Here is a 23,474-nt window from a genome sequence, read left to right as displayed (position 1 = left end):
ACTGATATCACCCAACACGTGTTTCCACTGTAAAGTCTTCCTCTGGGGCTAATCTCTTTACAGTGGAAACACGTGTTGGGTGATATCAGTTACCACTAAAGGAGCCCTTGTTGATGACATCTGGAGTGGAGGACAACTTTAACCAGCCCAGTACCTGCTGTGACGGCCGTGGAGCGGATGCTGCTTGCTGTGAATATTTTGTCTGACCCTGTGACCCAGTGTGGTCTGAATGCTCTCAAACAAAGGCACTTATGTAAGTGGAATACTTTGTGTTTTTAACATTAAAAACAGTACTATACTATTTTGCTTTTTCCCTCTTTTCGTATATGGAATTTCCCCCTCTCTAGGTGGATCTGGAGTACCTGTCTGGAGACATAAGTTGGTAACTTTGAATAACCACAACACTCTGATTTCACGTTAAACACGTGAGTGCAAATTTTATAGAACTTCCAGCATTGAAACTAATTTGCTGAAGTAGACAATATTGCACTATTTGGTGTTTTTACTCTGTCTTACATGTCCTGATATGATTTGCGCACCTGTTTCTCCTTCGTTTGCTGATTGAATTTGGTTTGAATTCTACATCAGGAGCTGCACTCATTAAGGATAGTATATCATCTGTGTTACCTTTGATTTGTTGTGATATTATTTGCGCTTGATTTTTCCTTGCACATGTCTTAGACAGGTCTGCAACCCTGTCTTTCACCATTATCGCCCAGCACACAGCACTTCCACTGCAGCAAGGGATTGCAGACCTGTCTAAGACATGCAAATGAATATACAGTAATATTTACAGTTGCTTTATGCTTTACTGTGGAGGGTTTTTGTCACTTTTTTTACCCACCATAACCTTAATAAGTTTGGTGATTACCGACTCTTAATCTCATTTGAGCAAATGCCAGCAACCAATCTCACACTGATGATACCCATCAAGGTTGAAACATGTCTGTGAGTGGGTTTACTGGCTTTGCATCTCCAAGCCCTTGCTTAAAAGCTGCGTCTAAAGCAGCATTCATTGGCTAAGGGTTGCTCATGAGATAAGCTTGAGATAAAAGATAAGCATGAGCTTGAGATAAAAGGTGGCACTGTGTGCGCATTTGCATGTCATTTCCCAGAATCCCTTGCTGCAGTGGAAGTGCTGTGTGCTGGGCGATAATGATGAAAGACAGGGTTGCAGACCTGTCTAAGACATGCAAATGAATATACAGTAATATTTACAGTTGCTTTATGCTTTACGGTGGAGGGTTTTTGTCACTTTTTTTACCCACCATAACCTTAATATATATATATATATATAGTTCCTCCAGCCCAGTGGGGACTCAGGATGCTTGGATACAAAGAAAGATTGTGGTGGTAGGGGACTCTATTATTAGGTAGGTAGATAGGGCAATCTGTTGCCGGGACCGCATGAACCGAACAGTTTGTTGTCTCCCGGGTGCTTGGGTTCGGCACATTGCGGATCGGGTAGACAGATTGTTGGGGGGGCTGGGATTGACCCGGCGGTCTTGGTACACGTTGGCACCAATGACAAAATTAGAGAAAGATGGAGGGTCCTAAAAAATTATTACAGGGATCTAGGCCAAAAGCTTAAGGCAAGGACCTCCAAGGTAGTATTTTCTGAAATACTACCAGTGCCATGTGCTACCGGAGGGAAACAGTCAGAGATCAGGGAGGTTAATGAATGGCTAAGAAAGTGGTGCAGGAAGGAGGGGTTTGGGTTTTTAGAGCACTGGGACTCCTTTTCTGAGAGGTGCCATCTATATTCTAGGGACGGATTGCACCTCAATGAAGAGGGATCTTCTGTGCTAGGGGGGAGAATGCTAAAAAGGTTGGAGGAGATTTTAAATTAGGATGGAGGGGGAGGGGAATGAAACAGATAATTAACTAAATGGAAAAAATGAGGATACAAGGTGGTATGGAGGTAGAACGGGGGCAAGTGCAAGTTTGACAAGCAGTGAGACACCCATAGTAAATACAGATAATACTAGAAAACTTCTAAAGACTAAACCAAGTGGGAGCAGAAAGGAAGGAGCAGATAAGATAAAGGATAAGATAAGACAGGCTGATAAGATAAGGAAGGATAAGACAAGACAGGCTGAAAAAAAAACTTAAATGCATGCTTGCTAATGCAAGAAGCCTGACAGATAAAATGGGGGAGCTTGAATTAATAGCTGCAAGGGAGCAGTATGATATCATAGGCATTACTGAAACATGGTGGGATGAAACTCATGTCTGGACAGTTAATTTAGAGGATTATTCTCTTTTTCGGAAGGATCGAACAAATAGAAGGGGAGGTGGAGTATGTTTATATGTTAAACCGGATCTAAAACCTATTATAAGGGATGATGTCTATGAAGGGAATGATGAAAATGTAGAGACTTTGTGGATAGAAATTAGCAGTGGAGGTAAAAGTATAAAGAAAATGTTTGTGGGAATATGCTATAAACCACCAAATATCTGTGAGATTGAGGAAGCTAAAATACTTTTCCAAATGGAGAAGGCATGGGGGTCATGTTTGCATAATGGGGGATTTTAATTATCCAGACATAGACTGGGGCAATGAGATTAGCGTTACAACAAAAGGAAATAGGTTTTTGGGGGTGCTTAAAGACAATTATATGACCCAAATTATTGAGGGATCAACCAGGAGAGGGGCAGTTCTGGATTTGGTCATATCAAACAATGTAGAAGTAATAACAAATATTCAAGTCCTGGAACATTTGGGTAACAGTGATCATAACATGGTCTAATTTGAAATAAATTATCAAAAAATAGATTACTTGGGTTCAACAAAGACTTTAAACTTTAGAAAGTAGATTTTAATAAACTGAGGTCTAATCTAGTAGTAATACAATTGGATGATGTTTTTGCAGGGAAAAACGTAGAAGTTAAATGGGCAGTCTTTAAAACATTGTTAGAAAAGCATACTTATCAGTGTTTACCCTTGGGTAATAAGTATAAAAGAAATAAGTCAAAACCAATGTGGCTAAATAAACAGGTAGGGGAGGAAATGGACAAGAAGAGGAATGCGTTTAGATTCTATAAGTCAGAAGGGACGGAGACATTGTATCAGAATTATAAGGAATGTAACAAAAATTGCAAAAGGGCAATCAAATTAGCAAAAATGGCTAATGAAAAAAGGATTGCAATGGAAAGTAAGGTCAACCCTAAAAAGTTCTTTACTGTAAGTACCTTAATAACAAAAAAATGAGAAAAGAAAATATAGGACCCTTTCAGTGTGAGATTGGTAGGCAGATTATTGGAGATAAGGAAAAAGCTGAGGTACTGCACCGACACACTTTATTCGAGCAAATACCCAGTATGTACCTGGCAGATACCTGGTATGCGCCGCTCCTCACCTCTGACAAGCCCCGTTGCGTTTGCCTTCCCAGCCTGGGTTCATGCCTGGCTGACGGGCGGCTGATCTGTTAAATGATAATGATTAGGATTTAATAGGCTGCAATGCTTCGCGTGTCTACCAGATGGCATAAATTCATGAATTGTAATGCAGTATATATATATATATATACTGTGCAGTATTGCAGCCAGCGGGAATAAAATGCTTCAATCCCTGCCTGGAAAATAACCCAATGCACTCGGGCAGAAAACAGTCACAAACCTCAATACACCCGGGTATACCCGAATTCGTGGGACTAGCCGAGCTCGAATAAAGTGTGTCGCCAGTGTATTAAACAAATTCTTTGCCTCTGTGTTTACCAGGGAAGAATCAAGTTAAATAGTAGTGCCGCCGGAGGAAGCCACAACCTCCATATTAATGAATAATTGGTTAACTGAGGAAGAAGTTCATAAGCGACTTGAAAAAATTAAAGTAAATAAGGCACCTGGCCCCGATGGCATACATCCAAGAGTTCTCAAGGAGTTAAGCTTAGTAATAGCCAAACCATTATATTTAATATTCAAGGACTCCATTTCCACAGGCTCAGTACCACAAGATTGGCGTAAAGCAGATGTGGTGCCTATATTTAAAAAGGGAGCTAGATCACAACCGGGAAATTACAGACCTGTAAGCCTGACTTCAATAGTAGGGAAACTACTTGAAGGTTTAATACGGGATTATATTCAGGAATACCTAATGCAAAACAAAATTATTAGTAATAGTCAGCATGAATTTATGAAGGATAGATCTTGCCAAACTAACCTTATTTGTTTCTTTGAGGATGTAAGTAGGAATTTAGACCAGGGCAATGCAGTTGATGTGGTCTACTTAGATTTTGCAAAGGCTTTTGATATGGTTTTACACAAGAGGTTGGTGTACAAAATAAAGAAAATTGGACTCGGTAATAATATGTGCACCTGGATTGAAAACTGGTTAAAGGACAGACAACAGAGGGTTGTCAAAAATTGAACTTTTTCAGTTTGGGCTAAAGTCGTGAGTGGAGTACCTCAGGGATCAGTACTGGGACCCCTGCTTTTTAACTTGTTTATTAATGACCTTGAGGTTGGGATCGAGAGCAAAGTCTCCATCTTTGCTGATGATACTAAATTGTGTAAGGTAATAGAATCAGAGCAGGATGTAATTTCTCTTCAGAAGGACTTGGAGAGACTGGAAATGTGGGCAGGTAAATGGCAAACGAGGTTTAATACAGATAAATGTAAGGTTATGCATTTGGGATGCAAGAATAAAAAGGCGACTTTAAAATTAAATGGAGATATATTGGGGGAATCCTTGATGGAGAAGGATTTAGGAGTGCTTGTAGACAGCAGGCTTAGCAATAGTGCCCAATGCCATGCAGTAGCTGCAAAGGCAAACAAGATCTTATCTTGCATCAAACGGGCAATGGATGGAAGGGAAGTAAACATTATTATGCCCTTTTACAAAGTATTAGTAAGACCACACCTTGAATATGGAGTACAATTTTGGGCACCAATCCTAAGAAAACTGAGTAGATAGATGAATAGGGTCACATAAACACAGACAACACAAAACCAACATACAAACAACATGTAAAACAAGGATGGGATGACAAAGGTGAGGAATTGGATGGACAGACACATAAGGAAAAAAAAGAAGGGATATGCCAATGAAAACTACACTTTCTACAGTACATGCGCAGTACAAGAAGACTGGCATAAATCAGATGTGCTTCCTATATTTATAAAGGGAGGTAGACCTGTAAGCCTGTGTAAGGAATCCGCTCCTGGGTTTTGCTGAAACCTTGTCCTTACAGAACCTTGCAGCTTCTAGGAAACACTTCCTTGAACCTGCAATCAAGAATCACCTGCTTCTGCAATTAGACTGCAGCCTGCTTCTTGCTGCCTCCTATGCAGCTCTGTCTCATTGGCTGTCTGTTCTATTTAACTCCTGCCCCGCCCACCAGGAAGTTGCTGGACATAGACTTTCTTTAGTAACTGTGTTTGCCACAGCCTGTGTTTGGCCTGCCTGGCCTTCTTGTCATAGTTCTCAGTTACTGGCAGACCCCACCGCGCGGTCGCGGTTACACTGAAGCCTCAGTGTTTCTTGTCCTGTCTGCAGTACCTGTGCCCTGCTTCCAGTCCTGCAGAGGCCTGCATTGGTGCTTCCTGTTACCTGCTGCATACTCTCCATTGCAGAGGCCTGCATCGTTGTTCCTGATACCTGCTGCAGTCTCCTGCTTCCAGTGGCGTCCGCTACTCACAGTTGTACCCGGCTAGGGGGTACGGTTTGTGCTGATGTACTGGATCTCCTATCTCTCCTGCAGAGGCGCTTCCTGTTACCTACTGCATACTCTCCATTGCAGAGGCCTGCATCGTTGTTCCTGATACCTGATGCAATCTCCTGCTTCCAGTGGTCTCCACTACTCACAGCTGTACCCGGCTAGGGGGTGCTCTTTTGTGCTGACGCACTGGATCCCCCGTTCCTGTTCCTGTCTTCGTTGGAGCACCTTCGCTCAAGCGTCCTGTTGCCGAACCCCAGCATGGAAATCGTTTACCCAGCCTTCTCCTATCCTGACCCCGGCTTGTCCAAGGATTATCCTGCTTTCTCCAGTCCCGACCCTGCTACGTACGACCACAGAATTCGCAACCCGGATCAGGTTTTGTGGTCTAAGGTCGGTGTATATCTATCCCCACCTCAGCCCCGCGGTCCGGTCCGGTCCAGGTTTGTGGTGAGCACGTACGTTACAGCCTGACATCAAAAGTGGAGAAGCCACTTGAAGGTTTTGTGTGGGAAAATATTAAGGAATACCTAACGGCTAACAAAATTATTAGTACTAGTTCAGCATGATTTATGAAGGATAGGTTGTGCCAAATTAACCTTATTAGTTTAATTGAGGGAGTAAGTAGAAATTTAGAACAGGCTTTTGATATGGTGCCACACAAGAGGTTAGTGTACAAAATAAAGCAAATTTTTTCAATTGAAAGATTCTGGCACGTGGATTGAAAACTTGTTGAAGGATAGATAACAGAGTTGCCATAAATGGAAACTTTTCAGGTTGGGCTTAAGTAAGTTGAGTACCTCAAGGATCACTACTGGAACATCTGCTTCTTAACAGGGTACAGTCCTTGATAAACTGCGGTTGCGTGAGACGCGTAGGTGCATTTTTTACCTTTTTTATCTTGTGTGATTTAATACATTTATACATTTATATTTTATATTTTATTGGAGTCCCCTCTAGTTCTCAATTCTTTTTTTTGTCTGTGGTAGTGCGCCGCACATTACTTCTTGTTTGCTAATAACCTTGAGGTTGGCATAGAGAACAATGTCTCCATCTTTGCTGACAACACTAAATTGTATAAAGTGGGAAAATCAGAGCAGGCTGTAATTTCTCTGCAGAAGGGTTTGGACAGACTGGAACCTTGAGTAGGTAAATGGCAGAGGAGGTTTAATACAGATAAATGGAAAGGTATGCATTTGGGAAACAAGAATATACAGGCAACTTACAAATTAAATGGGGTCAAATTAGGTTAATCCTTAAGGAGAAGCATTTAGGAGTGCTTGTAGACATCAGGTTTAGCAATAGGTCCCAATGTCAGGCAGTATATGCAAGGGTAAATAAGATCTTATGTTGCATGAAATGGGGTATAGATGAAGGGAAGTAAGCATAATCACAGTATGCCACCGTATAGTGCTAATGTAAGACCACTCCTTGAATATGGAGAACAGTTTTGGGCACCACTCCTTAAAAGATATTATGGAACTAGAAAAAGTGAAGAGAAGAGCCCTCAAATGAATAAAGGGGATAACAAACCTGACGTATGGGGATATGCTAGTGTATCGGGTATTCCCTCCTGTCTGACCCACCCAATCTCACATTGGCCCGTGTGGTCTAACCGGTCCCCATTACGTGATCGTGTATGGTGGTGCACCTGCAAGTAACAGGACTCCTGAGTCTCCCGCACGATGATATTAGGGGATGTCATCAGGAACAGGTAGCTGAGGTAGTGGGTGCGAGTCCTACCTATATCATGTGCAGCGCCTCCACCTCATCAGGATCTATGGTCCTGGTGAGGAACTTCTTCTCGGTGGTGACTGCCACTGCAGAGTAATTTCACACTCACACATCTTTGAACAGGGCATGTATCTTTGAACAGGGCATCTTTATTGACGATCTTACTGTAGTAGACTGCCCCATGCAGCTTTCAGCTCTAGCCGCACATTTCTCCGTGCTGTCCCTTTGCCAGGTACTGCCCTCCTAATTGGAGTGGGATCCCCTCTCCCCGTATGGAGATCACCCCTGTGCCAGGTCCCTGGACAAAGTGTGGCCTTGACAGGCTTGATCTGTTAACTTGTGCCACTAGTTACAGCACTAGGGTCACAAAGCTATCCTGCAATCCCTTTCACAGGAGCCAAACACTTTAGCAACAACAACCTAACCTGACAGTGTTGTGCCTTATATACCTCAGGGGGCAGGCACATCTCTGATGTCACTAAACAGGGACTCAGAGCATGCAGCCACTCCCATCCATACATAGGGCACCTCACCAGGGTGTGAGGGAAAACCTCCATAACTACTCCTGGCATTCCTGTACTTACCAGGGTTTACTGCCAACAGGGAAGATGTCTGCAGTCCATTATTATGCATGGCTACACTAGCAAAATTTAGATTAGTTTAAATTATTAAAGAGTCTTCTGAGGGGTATGATACCTATATACAAATATATTCGAGATCAATAAATGAGCTTTCAAAAAAATATTCATCCCAATTGGCATAAATGACACACGGGCATCCCTTAAGGTTGGAGGAAAGGAGATTTCACTAGCAACAAGGGAAAGGGTTCTTTAGAGTAAGGGCAGTTACAATGTGGAATTCATTACCCATGGAGACTGTGAAGGCAGATACAATAGATTTGTTCAAAAAAAGGTTGGACATCTTTTTAAAAAGGAAAGATATACAGGCATATACCAAATAAGTAACTATTGGACAGATCTAGATCTAGGGAGAAATAGTATTGCCATTATTGCCCATTATTGGTCAGGATGGAAATTACAGTATCTTCCCTTATGAGATATCATTGGATAATGTTTATCTGGGGTATTGTAAATAGAAATATAAGATACATATCTGTTGTTTAAATTTAACATAGGTTGAACTTGATGGGCATATGACATTTTTTTATTCTCATCCATTATGTAACTATATGTAACTTCTCCTTAATTCCCATGGATCTCTGCCTTTGACACTGTCGATCACTCCCTTTTCCTGCACACTCTCCACTCCATTGGCCTCTATAACACAATGCCCTTTGGCTCACTTCTTACCTATCCAATCACTTTCAGTGTTTCCTTCTCGGGTGTCTCCTCCTTTTCATTCCCTCTTTTTGTTTTAGAGCCCACAGGGCTCTGTCCTTGGCCCTCTGTTCTTCTTACTCTATACCTCTTTTCTTAGTGAACTAATATAATCTTTTGGCTTTCTGTATCATCTATGCCACTGAAAGCCAAATGTACCTCTCCTTCCCTGATCTTTCCCCCTCTCTCTTTTCCCATGTCATCAATGTTCTCTCCACAATCTCCTCCTGGAAGTCCCATCTTTACTTGAAGCATAACAAGTCCAAAACATAACTAATATTCTTTCCCACATCCACTGCCACCGCTACACCTACATTTTTCGCATTGTCAATAACACCACAATCTCATCAACAGCTCAAGCCCGCAGCCTAGAGTCCATCTTTGATTCTGCTCTCTCCTTCCATTCTCCCAATCAATCCATTACTAAGTCATGCCGCCGCCACATCCAGAATATTGCCAGCTGGGCACAGAATTGCCCCTATCAGTCAAGATGGCGACCAAGTGTAAAGGGTCAAAATGGCCATCTCTAGGCTGCTAGCCCTGCTTTAATCTGTAACCTGACATTAGGTATCTGTAGCAGGGTTACTGCGTCATGTTTATTATGTTGCTAAAGCACTTATGTTTTCTATGTATTTCTATGTGACTCATTGTGTGCTTGGGCCACTAACAATGGTTGACTGGCTAGTATACAGTGAGTCAGAGACTCGCCTTTGTGTGTGGCGAGGTGCATTGTTTGGGGACAATGGTGATATGGGGAAGGGTGAGACCCCTCTACTGGGGAGGTACATACTGCAAAAGCAGAGCATTGTTCTCTCACCTACAGCAAGGCGTCTACCACTGCTGGAGGTATATCGTAGAAATTGGGAATCAGGACCTGGGTCCTAGTGCTCTTGACTTGATTTCCATTGGTCAGTTCCAATTTCCCATGCTCCCAAAGCCCCATCCTAGGATCTGCTGGAGGCTTTGTCCCCAACCACACCCATGATTGGTCCATTCCAAGTGAGCCCCCAACTTCTAATTAGCTTAGCGAAGGATAGGTCTCCACTGATTGGTCACCACCTGGTTCTCCATGTTTTCAAATGCAAGTCGGGAAATAATACAAGCTGATACCGATCAGGGCTCCATAGTTGTTCATGGTTGCTCTCAGTGACTAGAAGCCAACTGGAAAATTGAACTGTGAACCAAAAGGCGATTACCCCTTGTCACTGGGATACTCTGGGATGGAAGAAATGAAGAGGCATCCATGGCATGCTCGATTCGACAGTGCCCTGCAACTAGTGTGCTAGTAGTCCCGCGTAATCCCCTGCCTGGTAAGTTAATGCCGTATTTTGTGCATTGTGTTGCTCCCTGTCGGCTACAGCCAGAATAAACCTTTGTTTATTTAACCCTCTCGTTCTTATCCCTCATTCCCTCTAGATCGTAAGCTCTCACGTGCAGGGCCCTCATTACCTTTTGAATCTGTTTGCGCTTGTTTGTCATTATTTGGTATGTCATTCTGTTTATCTAACTTACATCACTCTGTTCCCCCATTGTACTGCGCTGTGGAATATGTTAGCACAAATGATGATAATATAAAAAATATTATACCCAAAATCAGAGGTCGCCCAAGGTCAATATTTTGTCAATACTGTTTCATGTCAAATTCTTTGCAAATGTACTGTATTTTATGACAAATATTAATTAAAAATGCTTAAATTTCTTGGTATAAAAAAGGCAATAACATCTATGTATTTTACTTTTAACCCTTAAAAATGCACACAAAAAGTTGAATGCTTGTTTGTTTAGAGCCCTTATTGAGGATGTAATTTATAAATGCCTACTTGTTTGACATTCCCACGAGAAGACAGAAGAGTACAGTTTGTTTTCATTCCCTTTCATTGAACTGTGCTTATGTGTGAACATTGTTACTTAAATATAAGTTAGTTTACACAAACATAATCCTTAGTTATCACATAAATATTGGTCTACAGTATAATGTCAAAATAATAATGGAACTGACTTATTACACATTGGTTTAAAAGTCATGTTATTTTCTGTATGTATTAATTTGCACAATAGTTTTAGTTTTGGGGGGGGGGGGATTTTTGCTAAATATAAGATCAACGCACGTCTTTACTTACATTAAAGTTGCAGCTTCACCTTCCCCTTCAACTTTTATTTCTTAGAGCAAAGGTTTTTTTTCCCACAAACACTTTGTCAAAACTTGGCAAAAAAATATTGCTTTCAGACTTTATAGTATATGGACAGTGTGGTGTGAAAAATACAGCAGTAGCATTTTCGCCAGGGTCATAGACATAAAGCATCTGCCTTCAGGCTTCTTCAATTGCTTTCTGCCTTTTTATTTTTTTTTAACGTAATTCATTCTTTTATCTCAGTGTAGATTCCAAGGCCTTCAGTAGATACATCAAGCAGTGATATGGCAAAATTGCGTATTTGGCAAAAAAATATGAGTTATTTTTAGTGGGCAAGTCATCAGCTTGTTTCCACTTAAAATAAAGCATATTTGACCATGTGTTAAATATATCGGATCTGTCCACAAAATGAGTAAATAATTCAAGTTTACGCATTGTGATTCTACAAAAAAATAATTAATAATAACTGGCAATATGGGCATGACACCAAAATTTGACACACATTTTTACCACCTAGGCTAGCGTTAGGCCTGTTTTGTGTTTTTATTGTGACAGTTAGTATGATGGGGTAACACTTCTGCTGGTAGCAGCTGCCGACAGGTGCAACTAATTAACCTGAGTTGTAAGATTTAAAAAACAAACCTGAGAGTACAGTCCATGTCTCAGACAGAAAATAAAGGGAGGTAAATCACTCTTTGGTGCTATAAAAATTGAGTGGTTGGAATAAATCAGTAAACATGTATATATGAATAAAAACGATGTATGATTTATATGTAAAAATGTAACCATAACCGTGATACATTGGCAATAAATGAAAAGACGTAGATCTATAGTCCATCCATTGAGCCCAGTTATATGTGAGATAATGCGGTAACCACCTCACCTGATGTCCCGTAAGGAGGACGACAAAGAGGGGGAACAAAGATGACCCTGCTGCCCGAGAATGGGCCCGCGAGAACATGTGTGCCTCCAGCAGTTCATACTGTACGTAGGGGTTCTTCAAGTGGCAATACCATGACCAGAAAGCTCCAAGATCCCAGATGTTTGATCTGATCCACCTGGCAGGAAGTGACTAAAACCGGAAACCTCTACACCTGTCCAGATTGTCAAGGTGTTGGATCAATTCCATCGAGATCTACACCAAGGTATATGCCATTCGGTGCGAAAAGGAAGTCCAACCACATATGATACTACAGTACCGACACACTTTATCCGAGTGTGGTCGGTACCGCAAGCCGGGAAATCTCCCGGCTTGCTAGTGGCCGCCCCTCGGCGTGCCGCGCGTCATAGACGCGCGGTCACGCGTCATCGGGAGCGTGCGCCCCCTGCACGCGCGTCCAGGGGCTCCCCGAGGGAGCCCTGGTGTCCCGCGATCGCGGGACAGCGGCAGGGGGTTCCGGGGGACCCGGCGGACCCGGCAGCGGTAGGGAGAGCGCCCCGATCGGAGGGCGCTCTTCCGCTGCTTCGGCGCGCGCCCGTCACTCTCGGGCGCGCGCCAGGCTACTGCTGCGGCAGAGAACGGGCAAATGCTCGAATAAACTCTGCCGCAGCAGTATGGTGACCCTAGTGGAGTACTACTTGGATCACCAGATTTTTCGCGCTTCACCCCCCTTTTGGGTGCCCAGTTCAGGCATCCTCAAAGAACAACAATCCAGAACATTGGTAAGGTGCAAATGCTGATATTTGGTTTGGGGGTGCTGTAGACATTCAGAATTCAGATAGGGTCATTAGTACTCAAAGGGGATCCCAGGGCAGGAAGACCTCAGTTAACACTTCACAGCCCAATGGGCCAACTAGTCATGACTAGAAGACCACTAAGGGCTATGAAAGATTAATACACACCTTAAACGACATTATCTAACCCCCTTGCCTAGTAAGGCATTGAATGCAATTGGTTACACCCACCATTTCCTCCTTCACGGGGGCCTAAAGATTCCCTTTGGTGCACCCATATCCATGCTCTCTCCCCACCCTAGCCTCACCAACACATCTAACCACACCTCTAGAGGAATGGCTAAAAGTTCTATTTAGACAAAGGTGGCTAATGGGGCTGTAGGCAAATGTTACAAATAAATATATATGATCAAATATTAATAAATTAAAACAATGTCATATGTTTGTTTGAAATTATTATTTTAGACAATATATGCATTTAACAAAAAAGAATTAGATGAACTCAACCTACCCCTATAACGGAATGCACCAGTAACACTATATTATCCTCCCAAATTGGCTTGCAATTTATTAGTGACATTCTACATTTTTATCCTAAACTCAATAACAAAGGAGTTATTTAGTTTCATCTTTTGTTAATCAAGCCTGCTAACTCCATCAAGAAAAACTTCTACATTTCAGTAGGTTCCTATACAAAATGCATATTATTTCTTATTGTCCTGTGGCCTACCTCTGAGGCACTGTATATTTTCTAGTATTCATATTATCATTTATGCAGAAGGATATATGATTTTGTGATACCTTTCAGTATTATGCTATGTTTTCTATGTTTTTCTCGTTCCATGTGCTGTGACCATCATCCGTTCACTCTTCTCTATTGGAGTGGCCAGAATTAACATATCCGGGGTGGTATATACGTGTATTGGCAATTTTCTTGTTTCAAACTCACAAGTGGACTGTTATATTGTATTCACTAGGTGCCGCAACAGTTAAATTTATTACGCTGATACCACAGGGAGTGCTGTTCTCTGCTACTTCTCTTTGCTGAGAACTGTCTGAAGGCTGCTGATTGCCTCATCTCCAGCACCTATCCCTTGTTAGCAAATCAGACCTATATAAATCTCTTCTTCGGCACCCCCTTGACTGTTTATTTGGTTCTGTCTGTAGATAAGCTAATTTCCACACTTTGCCTTTTGTTTTTCCTATTTACCAGACCCTTATTGGACCTTACAATGCTTGCCTCTCTACAGCCCTAAACTCTGTCTGTTTACTGACCATCACTACCTACTTGCTGCCAACCCTGACCTCTGCCTGTTTACTGACTATCGCTGCCCATCTGCTAGCCTGTCCCAGCCACTGGACTCCAGCCCTGCAGCCGTTCTCCTTGACAGAATAAACAGGCCTTTTATGGAGCCTGCTGGAACAGGAACCACCCTGGCTCAGCAAGTGACCATCATGGCACGTTATTACAAGCCTACAGGTCCAAATGGGGTATGTACTCACCCAGCTTGGTAACGCAGAACCTCAGCTTCAGGAACTACGTGTTTACCCAGTTACTCTTTTGATTCTGCAGGACCAATGTGTGCATATACAGTGGTGGCCTGCTTTAGTCGAATGCGGCTTTCTCCGCGGGTAATTTAAAACCCCGTGCAGACGCGGGCTTGTTTTTTTTTTTTTCGGCGCCGGAGGCGCTTCCATTGTTCAGCGCCATTAGCGCTGATGGGAGAAACAGCCGCGGCGGCCGCAAGATGCGGCAAGCGCGCGGCCAATCTCGCCGCAGAAAAAAAAAGGGGAAAAAAATTGCGGTTAAGCTTTAGAATATGCTTAGCCACAACAGTACATAGTTGGATTATTGGTGTAGAAGCTCAGTTGCCGGACCGATGTGCTTTCCAGTAAACCTCACCCACCAAGTCAGTGTGCCACCTAGATTCTAGATTCCATTTGTATACTACGTTACTGACGCTGCTAAAATAGGACCGATTGTTTCGTTATTTAAAGATGACACCCTTTCCTGGATACTCCTCTTCTGAAGCAAAATAGTCCTCTGTTAAGGAACCTGCAAGACTTCCTGGACACTATTAGCCTTGTGTTTTATGACCCTAATCGCTGTGCTACAGCAGAAGCAATTCTAATAAACCTCCACAAGGAAGAAGTACTGTATAGGTGCCAAGTATGCCAGCTGAATTCTGAGAATGGGTAGCTGACACAACTTGGAATGAATCAGCACAGAGGTTTCATTTTCACAGAGGCCTGTCCGATCAGATAGAGGATGAACATGCTCGGATTGTTATTCCACTGTGTTGGAAGTCTTTATTCACCTCAGTATTCCGATAGACCTAAGATTTTAGACAAGAAACAAGAGAGACAATGTTTCACCTCCGGAAGTCCTGGTTTTTGAAATTATACTACTTCCTCCACTTTTAGGGCAAGAACAGTTTTCCTAACTCCAGAAGCTAAACCAATGCAGGTGAATGCTGTTGAAGGACCAATCAGCTCTGAGAAAAGAAGCCAACGTCGCTCCCAAGACTTATGTTTGTATTGTGACAATCTTGAGCATTACTTACCAGTTGCCCTAACAAGTCTTGGAGCCCTTTGTCCACTCACGGTCCACAAAGATCGAATGCCATGAATGCCGTTCACTCTGACCAGCTACAGTCTGTCACAACCCGTTCACTACTCAAGAGGATAGCAATGTACCTATCAGGGATCACCACATCTTTTTGATTATTATTCATAAGGAAGGTACTTGCCACATCTCTACCACTGCTATCATTGATTCAGGTGCAGGGTAACATTTTATGGACCTCAAATTTGCCAAAGACAACTTTATTTTGTCCAGACCTAAATACTCCCCTGTGAAGATGGAAGTAGTTGATGGTACGTCTCTAAGCTCTTGTCCTGTTACCCATGAAAAGGGGTAATTTAAGCCTTATAGTGGAGCCCAGCCATCAAAAGATTCCATTCAACCGGATTCCTTCACCTCAGTTCCCAGTTATTGTGGATATTCACTGGCTGGTGGACCATAATCTTCAAATCAACTGGAAAACCTGAATTGTCACTTTTCCTTTTGAACATTGTGAACTCTGTTGCCTGCCCTCAAAATGGTCACCTGATAGAATGGCTATGTGGGGAATTTCCTCCACCCATTCTGGTACACCACCACAATATCAAGAATTCCCAGACATATGTGACAAAAGAAATGCAGATAGCTCCCTCCATACCGATCTTATGACTGTCCAATTAAATTACTGCCAGGTGCACCCATTCCTTTTGGGAGAATTGTATTCCCTTTCTGAAATAGGGCTGCAAATCCTGTGAGAGTACTTACAAGATACATTTCTAAAGGTTTCATCAGAACCTCTACATCAACTGCTTGGGCCACTTTCTTCTTTGTTGGCTGCTTTTGCACTTGCATTGACTTTCAGGAACTGAACAAGGAATCACAATTACAAATAGATATCCCCTATCGTTGATTGCAGAGCTCCATCCATTCATTTTGGTGGCCCAAATTTCCTAAGTGGAAATTGTATCATCCTAAGTGTAAGCCTCCATTTGTATTATGTTTTATGAATATATTTTTGCTGTCTACACTATTTGGTCTTTTTCCTCTTTTTTGGAGGTCAGTTGCTGGTAGTTGCTGCACTAACGCCAGGGAACATCCACCCCTTAAAGTTGGATGACTGCTACTTTTTTGCTACCCTCATGTGAGTAGCCATTTGTGAGCTTGCCTTATTACTATCACATTATTTCATGACATTGCTATACTATGAGATGTTCTTTTATTTTACATGGCTGCAAGCTGCGGTCCTCTGGTATTTTTTGGAAGAACACTGAATTTGGGCTGCAACCCCTTTTTGTTACCAGGGGAGTGACCCAGGTCTTAGCCCCGGTGTGGGCAGTACCTAGGCCTTAGGCACATGTCACTCTAGGGAGCTGTTTACTGCAGCAGGGCATACATTTAACCCGAACACTGCCTGCACTGGTACCAGGACTTATATGTTAGGCAGGGAAATTAGTAGCCATGGGGGTACCTGGCTACATACTGTATGTTTTCTGTATATTATCTTAGGATAAGACGGTAATGATTCAGCTAGTACAGTGTCTCCCTTTAGAATATGTAAGACAAATATATATAAAAAGTTTTCACATAAGCTTATGCTTAGTTTATTAACCGCTTCAGGATATATTTCACATAACATTTGTATGCATTTAGCATAGGGACCTGCTACTGAGACTTACCTTGACGTTGGTTAGCAGGCTTGTCATTATTTGTTCAAAGGATGTAACCAAAAGTCTCCTTTGTCTTATAGACTTAGGTTTCACCATGTATATTTATTTCCCCCATTTAGTTAGCCCAATGGGAGAAGCACAGGGATTCACTTTCTGTTTTTTCCCTTTAGAATATGCTACTGTTTTTTAATGATCGTATTTTATGAGGCATGTAGCGAGTGATGAATGATAATTGATTCCCTACATTATCCTTTATCCTCTTTTGTTGTATATTCTCAATATTAGGGGTAATTTATTTATTTATAAAATATTTTACCAGGAAGTAATACATTGAGAGTTACCTCTCGTTTTCAAGTATGTCCTGGGCACAGAGTTAAGACACATAATACATGTTTACATATACAGTTACATATTGAGCAGGGTATACATTATATACAAGACATTGCATGCACAGTTAAAGATAATTTGTATTATGGGCGTATGAAACAATTACAGACCACGTTAAAATGTGTGACAACCTTAGATTTGAAAGAACTTAAACTGGTGGTGGATGTAAGAGTCTCCGGTAGGTTGTTCCAGTTTTGGGGTGCACGGTAAGAGGAGGAGCGGCCGGATACTTTGTTGAGCCTTGGGACCATGAACAGTCTTTTGGAGTCTGATCTCAGGTGATAGGTGCTGCATGTGGTAGGGGTGAGGAGCTTGTTCAGGTAGCTGGGTAGCTTGCCCATAAAGAATTTGAAGGCAAGACAGGAAAGGTGAACTTTGCGCCTAGACTCGAGTGAGTGATGTGTGTTATAGTTGCATTGGAGAACAAAACGACAAATTGAATTGTAGAGGGTGTCAAGTTTGCTAAGGTGGGTTTGAGGTGCCGAGCCATATACTATGCCTCCATAGTCAATAATTGGCATTAGCATCTGCTGTACGATACGTTTTCTGACCAGGAGACTTAGGGAGGATTTGTTCCTGTAAAGTACCCCTAGTTTGGCATAGGTCTTGGTTGTCAGGGTATCAATGTGCATCCCGAATGTTAAGTGGGAGTCAAACCATAAGCCCAGGTATTTAAAACTAGTGACAGGGGTTAGGGTGGTGTTAGTGTTGGTTGTAATCTGGAGCTCAGTCGCTGGAAGCTTTACAAATTTAGTATTGGTCCCAAACACCATTGTTACGGTCTTGTCAGTGTTTAAAAACAGTTTGTTTTGGGAAATCCAGTTTTCGAGTCTGAAAAAGTCAGACTGAAGTATGTGTTGAAGGTCAGAGAGGCTATGGCTGTGTGCATATAGGATTGTGTCATCTGCATACATGTGTATTGAGGCTTCCTGACAAGCTGTGGGGAGATCATTGATGAACACTGAGAAGAGTAGGGGCCCCAGAACAGAGCCTTGCAGGACGCCACAGGTGATAGCCAGGGGGTTAGAGTTAGTGCCAGAGATGGACACATGTTGGGATCTACCTGATAGGTAGGACTGAAACCAGTTTAAAGCATGCTTCCCTATTCCAGAGCTCTGGAGTTTGTTGAGCAGGATAGCATGATCAACAGTATCAAAAGCCTTTGCAAAATCTAGGAATACTGCACCAGTGAGTTGACCCCGTTCCATTCCACACTGGATTTCATTGCAAACTTTTAGCAGGGTAGTTACGGTAGAGTGTTTGGGGCGAAAGCCAGATTGGAATTGGCTAGGGAAATTTGTCTTGTTATAGTAATTGCTTAATTGGGAGTGGACACATTTTTCCATGACTTTGGATAGGATTGGGAGAAGGGAGATTGGCCTGTAGTTTGAGACAGTGTTTTTGTCCCCACTTTTGAAGATTGGGACAACTCTGGCAGATTTCCAGGTCCTAGGGATATGGCCAGCAGACAGGATAGAATTTACTATGGAAGCAATTGGTTTGGCAATTGCTGGGGCACCAAATCTTAGGAACCTAGATTGTAATAAGTCAGGTCCATATTGGCTGCTTAGTTTTAATTTGAGAAGCGCTTGTGTAATTTCCTCTTCGGATACTGGGCCAAATTGAAAATTGTGGGCAATGTTGGGAGGGGGTGGGGCTATAGGGGTACTCCCAGGATGAGATTCAGGTTTGTGGTTTGGGTTGCGTTTTGCTAATAAGTTAGTGGCACACCCCACAAAGTAATCATTGAATGCATTTGCAATGTCGGTGGGGTTTGTCAGAGTAATATCGCCCTTAGTGATATTACTTGGCTGTTGGTGGTTAGAAGGCTGGAATATGTTGTTGATAACCTTCCAGAAGTTAGTTGGGTTTGATGTGTTCTGGAGGAGATTGTCAGAGTAATATTGTGCTTTTGCGTGCCTTGTTTGTCTTGTGCACACATTCCGCAGGCATCTGTAGTGGTTGAGATCCTTGGTAGTGCCAGTTATTTTGTGGCTTTTCCACAAGGCATCCCTGAACTGGTAGAGTGTTATAAGGTCAGGTGTAACCCATGGAAGGTGGGCAGCCCGTACCCTTATTCTGCGTAGGGGAGCATGGGTATCACAGAGTTTTAAGAACTCAGATTGGAAATACTCGAGCGCAGAATCAGGGTCAGGAATTAAATCGATTCTGTGCCAAGGGCAGTTGGTAAGGTCAGACAGAAATTATTGTGGGTTAAAATTTCTAAATGTTCTAGTGAGGAGAACTTTACGGCTTGATTGGGGCGGTTTAATTTCCCTTATACAGTACACTATTGGATGGTCACTGAAAATGTCAGGAAGGATGCCAGAGGATTGGATTCTGCTAGGATTTGAGGAGAGAATCCAGTCAAGCAGGGAATGGTTGTGCGATTTCAGGTTTGTTCGTGTGGGTTGGGAAATGAGTTGCCATAGGTTAAGTGACTTGATTTGTGTGTGGATTTTGTGGTTTTTAGGGTCAAGCCAATTGAATTTGAAATCCCCAAGAACTAGCAGCTCACTCTTCTCATTCAGAGAGGAAATGGAGCCAAGAAACTGGGTGATATCAGTCAGAGATTGTAGAAGGGTTTTAGGGGGGCGGTAGATGCCAGCAATCAGGAAGGGCTTAGAGAAGGGGAGGCAAATTCTGCCAACTAGGATTTCAAAAGAGGTTGGTCTTGGGGGGCAGTTTACCAGTGTAAATTGTAAGGTATCTGCAATATAAAATAACACCCCTCCTCCTCTCTTTGACCTATCTCTCCTAAAAATGGAGTATCCCTAAATGGTAATATGTGCATCAGGGGTTTTAGGGGTTAGCCACGTTTCTGTGAGAACGATGGCTTTTGGTTTATGCATAAGACACCATGCCCTTAGTTCATCCAGTTTGGGCAGCAGACTCCGGATATTTATATGGGCGAGAGATAGGCCTTTTTGGAATTTGAAGGGGGTATTCCCAGGGGTATGGGACAGAGTTGAAATGGGAGGGCCTGGGTTAGGTTCAATATCACCTGCTAAGAGAGTAATAGTATGAGTAGAAATTTGAGTAGTTGTTTGCAAGTTGTAACTTTATGATTAATTAGGGACTTTGTCTAGTTCCGGTTTCCCCACATGATGTCACCCACCGTATTTCCCCACCACGCAGTGTCTGATACTAATGGGATCCCAGAGGTTGAGAGATCAGAGAGGAAGCCATTAAAGGGAACTAAGACCAACTAAAAGCCTCTGCAGCCCTCACATCTGTGCCTATTTACTGTATTGTGTGTTTTTGTCACTTACAATAATTGATGTATTAAAGATACTGCACTATGGAGTTTTAACTGCTGTGATCTTCTATTTTCTAGTTGTTTTTACACACAAACACACACACACATATATATATATATATATGTATATATATATATACACATATATCTAATTATGCATAAAATTAAACTTACGGTACAGTACAAAAAAAGTCAATGTATTCCCCTTTACTGGTGTAGCCAGGTCTTCCCCCGTGTTCTCTTACCTCCTGGCGGGAAGCGCTGCTGGTTGAGAGGTTGAGTTCCAGCCTTTATTTAAAGAAGCAGCAGCATCAGACCCTGAGAAGAATGAAAGAGGCTTTTGCTGTTCTCTGAACCTTCTTTTTATTAGGGATTCCACATTCAGGTGTACAGCAACCAGTTCTCCCAGCGTGATGTCTCCAGCCACAGAATAGCCAGCAATATCTGCATTAGAAAGTTTGCATCCTTTCACTGAAGTTCCACAGACATCCTCATATCACATAACAGCAATAAGGAGTGCAGAAAGAGACAACCTCATCTCACATAGTAGCAACAAGGAGTGCAGCAGGCCACAGGGAAAGAAACCCCCTCCCTTTTATTACTGGTTAATTTGGACCAAACCAAATTAAGTATACCACACAGGGGAGTTGTCTCCCAAAACTTACACAATTAGCAAACATAATACACTTCACACAACATACAATTTTCTATAGCAAGCCCAAAATAAACAACAGTACCTTTTACAAACATCCCATGCATGTCTTTACTCTGCAAAATAAATGACATTCAGTATCACTTACTTTAATTCCTCCCCCTCCATACCATGGTATAATCCACCCTGGATGTTATGCAGGAAGGCAACGCCCTTTTCCTTTTTAACAGCCCATGGCTGTGTAACATCAAACTGTGTTTAACTCCAACCATACCTGCATTATACTGGCTGACCTCAGGACACCACATTGAAGGTTAGTAAAGTTTAAGGTAAAGTAAACAAAAAAAGATTGCTGGGCCCAGCAAAAAGCAAAACAGAAAGATAAAGTGGTGCACTTGATGCCAGAAAGCAAACATGCATTTAACTTATACAATAGTGCAAGCAGCCCTGTCACAGGGAAGTATATGCGGCTGCAGCAGGAGCCAATCTGGTGTGGAAGGCGATCAGTGGCGCAGCGGTGGCTGGGTGAGGAGAGAGAAAGGGAGCTCCATTGATCTGGAGGTTCTGCAGCGCACCTGGCTAGCTGGGGCCGCCATGACGGACAGGCGCGCATGCGCAGAGAGTGTAGAGTTGCACTGGCACTCTACCATAGGAATCCGCAGGGAACTACATATCTCAGCAGTTCTTGGGGCTGCTAGTGAGGAGGGTGAGCGCAACCAATAGGGCTGTGGTATCCCCGGGAAGACAGTGGATACATTTGGGTGCTTAGCACTATGCAGTCAGTCGGAAGAGGGACCTCAGAGGAGCAGGTAGTGTCCAGGGAGCAATGCTTCCCTGGACTAGGACAGATCTTCCCCCTTAAGCCCCAGCTAGGCCCTGAGTAACAGTAGGTTGTGGCTGCTACAGGGAAAGCCCCTACTCAGGGACCTTTCCCCAGTAGCTGCATATGGTCAGGTACAGCACCGGTGAGACACCACGCGGTGACTGCAGCCTGTGGTCTGGGACCAGACATCTCCATCTTAAAGACAGTAGCGGTGATATTATCCACACCGGAATTCCCCCCACGCAGAGGTGGACACCATCGCGGATGACAACGTTGGATCAGACAGATCCTCTTTGTTCTTCTGCATCACCCAGGTGCTATAGCCCTGGGCAAGTACACAACTAAGTGCACCAACACTTCATGGGATAGTGCTATCTCCAACACTTTGGGTGAGCCTTGATATTGGGAGGAAGGGACATCAGGGTATTGGTGCCTGGCACCCAATGTACTTTGGAGACACTCACTGGTGGTATCAGGTTGGGGCGTATATAACTGTGTGGTACAGGGTACGGGGTCTGTGTTCAGTAAAGTTTATTGTTATATACCTGTCTGTGTGGGTATCATTATTACTGTTCCTGTAAGAGGCCTATCCCACCACGTTGGGAACCCTTACAGGTTGAGGCGCTGCATCAAGACGAACCAGAATCACCCCAAGCCCCCAGTGGCAGAGGCTCAGGCCTCCTGGTTGCAAACACGTATTAGCAGCATTGGTAGTTCCTTCCAGGGTACAGGGGTAGAAGGGCTACACTGGGATTGGGGTTTCCCACAGAGTTTTGTTTGCCCTTCAGGAATGCGCGCCCCTTGACATGGTAGCTAGGGCATAGGTGTACTAGTGCCAATAGCAGCAGAGGCTTCAACAGGTGCACTTTCACTCGACCTTGCTAGTGGCACTGGTGCAGTTAGTTACCTCAAAATTGGCATGGCCTGTTGGACAAGGCCAGACAACTGGTCAGAGTTTGTATTCATAGTTAAAGAAATGTACTGCAAATTAAGACTTTTTGTGCTAATAGTATTTTGTTGTTGCAGCAGTTTGTTCATTTCTATGCTAGCACAAAAGTTGCTTCTTTTGAATTAACAGCTTTTTTTTAAATTGAAGCATCTCTTTGTCTTCATGATGGATTTTCTAGATGCAGTGTGTGCACGAATACTTTCTGTAATGTAAGTAATGTTCTCATGTATAGTGTTCAGCTTCCTGATTTATTGCTTTCTGTGTTGAACTTGAGCAAAATGAAGATGCATTACTTCCATTGAAATACAGCTTGCCAATACTTTTTGGTCTGTTAGGTGCTCAGGTCGTCGCCCTGGCCGTTACGGTGCCCCTGGCTCAGGCTGTCACTCTGGGTCACTTGCCTGTTTCAAATCAGTGCGTTCAGTTGCCACAGGCTCTAACATGAGGTTGAATGTTTCCACCTGCTCGTTAGATACTGGTGCTGCTGCAGTGGGACTCTCCCTTGCAGCTGACAGTGGAGTAAGTGTAGAGGGAGAAAGGGGGTGGCCCGGGATTAAATGGGTTACACCCATTTGGCCACCCCCTGACCTCACCCGGGAGTCAAAGGGTTAACTGGGCTAAGACCCAGAACTGGGATTTAACC

The sequence above is a fragment of the Ascaphus truei genome, chromosome 5 (genome assembly GCF_040206685.1).
Source record: "Ascaphus truei isolate aAscTru1 chromosome 5, aAscTru1.hap1, whole genome shotgun sequence".
Taxonomy (NCBI): domain Eukaryota; kingdom Metazoa; phylum Chordata; class Amphibia; order Anura; family Ascaphidae; genus Ascaphus; species Ascaphus truei.
The sequence above is the reverse complement of the archived record's forward strand: the minus strand, read 5'-3'. Positions refer to the sequence as shown.